The sequence below is a fragment of the Trachurus japonicus genome, chromosome 7, assembly GCF_045865225.1.
Source record: "Trachurus japonicus isolate A0001 chromosome 7, Traja_1.0".
Taxonomy (NCBI): domain Eukaryota; kingdom Metazoa; phylum Chordata; class Actinopteri; order Carangiformes; family Carangidae; genus Trachurus; species Trachurus japonicus.
In genome coordinates this window covers 14351261-14356615 of record NC_140913.1, presented here as the reverse complement: position 1 = coordinate 14356615, position 5355 = coordinate 14351261, and the positions used below count along the sequence as shown (strand labels likewise).

Below are 5355 nucleotides of genomic sequence, written 5' to 3'. Positions count from 1 at the left end.
TTGTAACTAGTTCCAGGGAGAATGGAGCGTCTCTTGGCTGAAAACCAAACTTATAAGATCAGAGCCTCCGACCCGGTGTCCCAGCTCTCGTCTCCATGGCGACACCGCCACACAAACGTAACGCGCTAACCCGTAACCCGTAATCTCTTGTTGATGACAGATAAGACTACACAGATATCACCATGGTAACATGGTAGATGATAAATAACCTTATCCACCGCTCCATGGATTGATTTCTCACCGGCTTCGTTGTTGGAAACAGATGCACATGGAGGAGAGGAGGGTTAGAGACTCAGAGGAGGAGAGGAGGGTTAGAGACACAGAGGAGGAGACACCAGAGGAGGAGAGGAGGGTTAGAGACACAGAGGAGGAGACACCAGAGGAGGAGAGGAGGGTTAGAGACACAGAGGAGGAGACACCAGAGGAGGAGAGGAGGTTTAGAGACACAGAGGAGGAGACACCAGAGGAGGAGAGGAGGGTTAGAGACACAGAGGAGGAGACACCAGAGGAGGAGAGGTCAGAGTTGAGAGTTAAAATCCTCCTGCAGCAAGAATGTAAAATATATTTTCAACAAATGTTGCTTCAAGTGTGAGAAGATAAGGATAAGAAGTGATCCTGCAGAAACATATAGAGGAAGAACAACAACAACACGGGGCCTGGTTGTGTTTTATTGTGTAGGGGTCATGAGGCAAAGAAAGGCTGAGAAACACCAGTAAGAGGCAGTTCAGTGTGTGTGTGTGTGTGTGTGTGTGTGTGTGTGCTGCTGGTCAAAGAGTTGTGACCTCGTAAACAGGGGCCTCTCTGCATGCCTCTGCGATTGTGTGTGGTGAAGTGTAAGAGTGTGTGAGGGAGTCCTGTCAACATGTTTCACGTCTCATTGTCTCGCAATTAATGTGCTCACGAAAGCTTGACCCTACACATTTACACTGTTTAACTTCAGCTGTGTGTGTGTGTGTGTCTGTTGGATGCTTCTCGTTTTTGTGCTGGTTTAACGGTGAAATACAGAAATTGTCTAAACAATAAAGTCAAACCCACACAGCAGGAGACTCCGACGCGGATCCGCATTCAAGTCACCAAACCCGCGTGACTGTCACATTCGTTTGGCCGCCGCCTAGAGGATCAGCCCCGCCTCCAGGCAGAGCCGTTATTCTACCGTCAAACAGCGGATCCCGAACGGACCCGTGTCGGACGTGTGGACACGGACGCGCCTTTACTGTAACGGTCGAACACAGTAGTCCACACCGAGCCGAGACTAGAGGAGTCATCTTTCTTTGCTGGGACACGGTTGTGCTGAAGCCTCTAGTAAGTTTATTGATTTATTGATGTATTGCGACATTCACAGTAAACATTGGCCTTTGTGTTTTTAATCGTCATGTATATTAATGCTTGTAATGACGTTGTTTGATATTAGCACTGTTAGAACTTTTGTAGTTTTGTGCAACAGGCTAGGTTAGCTTCTAGCTGAGATGTGATGATGCACGTCTGTAGCTATTTTGTTTTAAAATGGGATAGCAATTTCGGGAGAATATGTTGTGGTTGTGTGACTAAAAAAACACACATTGTTATTTGGTAACGTTATGGTTATCTGTTTTAATGTATCGCAGCTGTTATGCTGTGTAACGTTAGCCTATGCTAGCGGTAACTTATGTAACTTAGCTGCTATTTCTCCGACCTCGACCTCCCATTTCCTCGATTTAAGTAGGCTATGCCCGGTGTTCCGACTCCCAGTAATTACGAGTCGCCCTCTTCATACACATTACGGTGTTTTTTTTTTTAAATAATTATTTTATTTTCTTTAAAACTAACTAGCCGTTAGCGGCTAGTTAGCCGGCTAGTTAGCCGCTAACGGCTAGTTAGCCGCTCGGTTTTTATTTAAAAAATAAAAAACACCGTAATGTTTATGAAGAGGGCAACCAACTCCAACGTTACGGAGTTTAGAATGACTTTTTTAAGCCTCTCTTTGCTCCTCATGTCGTAATTCTCCGTGACTTTTCGCTAGCCGAGCGGCTAACGGCGCTGTTGTACTGTATATCAGCACGGGTGTGATTCGGTCGTAGGCACGAGGCCGCACACCCGTGCTGATATACAGTACAACAGCGCTCCCTCTGCCTTTATTCATCCCACGAAGGGGAAATTCACAAGTTACAGCAGCAGTACAAACACACTCACACATGCCATGCACACTGGCAATATTAATGTTTAAGCTTGTCAGTGCTTTATGATGATTAATATATGCTGAGAAACAAGATAAAATTGTAAATCAAGCAGGAAAGACCAATAATTTGTGTTTAATGAATCAAATATAATCAGATATTGTTTTGGTCATAAATAGGCTATGTTTAATTCGCTGGGGAGGAGGGGCGGGCACACAGCTTTTCTTTTTTTTTAAACTTTTTTTTTTAAATAGTGAGGGCTGTCAATTTTGCTAAGCTTAAGTCAACTAAAGTTAGCTGTTTTGTGTCTTCTATGTCCTGCCTTGAGTTTATGTTGTCTACACACCCACATACTTGACTTTTTTTCAACATTTTTTCTATTTTTACTGTGCAGATAATCCTCCAGCTATGCCAATATTTGACATGTCTCTGGGTGCTGCTGTGTAGTGGTGAGTATTAGCCTACTATTCAATTGCTTTTGTTGGTTTTCGGGATGCACATTTTGAATTTTTTTTCTGACTGATGATAACCAACGCTTGTTAACCGATATGATTACAATGCTCTCGGGGGCGATCACTTTTTCTCTTTTGCGCAGCTCTGTTGTAACAGGTGATGCAGATCGATGTCCCTGTAGGCTACATTTGTTGTCTGGCCTTCTTTTATGATATTATTCCTTTTTTAATATTGTGAGTAAAGATAATTACTGCAAGTCCTATTGCCTTTAAGATTCTAATGTTCATTTTTTTTGTTGAAACTATTTTGGAGAGATATGTCTAATAATCAGTCTTCATTACAACACAAAATAATATGGCACCACAAACTAAACCAATTTCCATTTGTCTTTCTTTCTCTAGTGAATGTGGCAGTGTAAAGGGTGTTCAGTTGCTGTGCAATATTTGACATGTCTCAGGGTGCTGTGTCAAAGGCTCTGCAGTAGTGGTGAGTATTACTAAATCAGTTGTTGTTTTCTGAGTTTATTGTTTTTTTTTCATTTATGTATATTATTTTTAAACAATTACTCAGTAATGAAAAAGAAATAGGGGGCATCATTGCACCAATGGATGAAGTAAATATATTCTCTGGGTTGGGGGTGTAACAACTGATTGTCTTCAAGACAAAAATGCCTTTTACCAGGACAAATGAGAATTTTCACAGACATGAACTCAAACAACACAACTTCTCCTCTGCTTTTCTGCCGTAGGATGATGACGTGGATCTGGGAAGAGAATGCGTCCTAAAGACCCTCTGCGTTTACCTGAATGAGGACCCGGAGAATCTATTGAGAGTATGTGGTAAGTATTACTTAGGTTTAGTATGTTGAGATGTTATCTTTCGTATTTTATATAAACTTTAAAACATCTACTCATTGTAATTACTTTACAGTCAGCTAAGTTGTAGGATAATATGGTAGTGCTCTTAATATCAAAGTGTGTGTTTATTTTTCATTAAAGGGATAGTTCGGGTCTTTTGATATCTATCTATACCCTTGTTTTAGCACAGAGCTAAAGGGAGAGCTTTATGAACCTGATGTGATGCTGAACCTCATCAGATGGAGTTCCATAGACTGTAGGAAAGAGGTTAGAGCAGAGAAGAGTGATCGTTGCAGCACAGTCCATGGTGGAAGATCAGACCAACAAATATACAGACAGACAGCGTGCATCACCTCCAAGGATGGTGCTGCTGGAAAAAAAAAAGAACAGCACTCCTCTGCAGCCAGCTGACGTGTAGCTCACCTGCAGCTGTCAGAGGATCCTCGCTCTTTCTTTAGCCTGGCGTTTGGATGCACTTTGTTCAACATGTGAAGATCTAACCACCATCTGACCACCGGTCAGCTGAGCCAGCTAACAGAGTGGACGTGGCTGGTGTGTAGGCTCGCTATTTTATAACGGCAAGAAAAAATAATCGTCCTGATAGTGTGTACATTTGTCCGGCTGATCTTCCATCACGGACTGCGCTGCATTACTGATCATCACCCGGTCACCCTGTCTGTCACAGCTGCAGCTGTGGTCTAACTTCAGCTTGTTGCTTCCCTGTCCCTCCTCTCTGTGTCTGCCCGTTCTAACTCCATCTGACGAGGTTCAGCATCACATCAGGTTCATAAAGGTCTCCCCTTGGCTCTGTGCTAAAACAAGGGATGGCTTCATCACTTGTGTCATAATCAGATTACGTGAACTATCCGAGCAATAAACTCCATGAAACAGCTGATGGAAATGCGCACAGCCGTCTAGAGGCGGCAGCGCGCAGTGATACGGAGGGAGAGAAAATAGCAGCAAGCGATTGTGAGGTCAGACTTTTTTGTGGACAACGGTTTTGTGATGCAAATGTATCACTCTTTTGAACGCATATTGTTTTGAGAAGTAAAACGCTTTATTTTCGTGACCCCAGCCAACTAACCGGACTACATTCGTCAGCACCGCAAACTCTCAAAGTGTGAGAGAGAGAATTAAACATAGCCTATTTATTATCAGTTACTATGACCAAAACAATATTTGATTCGTTAAACATAAATTGGTCTTCCCTGTAGGATTTGTTTTATTTACAATCTTATTTCTCAGCATATAGGCCTATTAATTATCATGACAACATAAAGCACTGACGAATAAGCCTAAACATTGATACAGGACTCTGTAACACAACTCATCACACATTCATGCTCTCCCTGTGTGATCATCTGAGAAGCAGACAGTCTGAGGTTGAAGTTTAGGTGACACTGTGACAGGTCTCTGTACGTCTTGACCACATGTCAGCTGTTCAGCTGTAGTAGAGGAGAACTCAGCTGTTTTCAGCTCCACCGCACGTAGCGTTTTTTTTTTTTTTTTTTTTAGGAGCTCCGGTATATTGCGGCTTTATGCGGGAGGACACGCGATAAACTACAGCTGATCCAATGTATTTATCTGAGCTTGGTCACCGTGAGAGGCGCTTTGAGCTGCATTCATATTAAGTTACACCTGACGCAGGACAGGGCATTTGGACAGGTCTGCGCTCACATCAGCTGTGTTTATTTACCCTCACCCTGTCACATAAGCGATCAGCTGTTTTTTTTGTTTTTTTTAACGTTTGATGTCTTTTTTTCTTTTTGCTCGAAATTAAACATGGTATGACCTTGACTCCCTATATATCTGTCTGTTTGATTACAGGTGCTGTAAGAAAAAATACAGTGACAGGTCAGCCACAGATGACGAGGTGACCAAACACGCCATCC

At 42.7% G+C, this 5355-nt stretch overlaps 1 long non-coding RNA gene across 1 annotated transcript; it reads left to right on the top strand.

Annotated features, from left to right (window-relative positions):
* Positions 1-1020: 1020 nt before the first annotated feature.
* Positions 1021-5355, top strand: LOC146984312 (uncharacterized). The gene is made up of 5 exons (XR_015036209.1): positions 1021-1302; positions 2548-2602; positions 3008-3092; positions 3355-3445; positions 5291-5355. It is a non-coding gene; the product is annotated as an uncharacterized LOC146984312 (long non-coding RNA).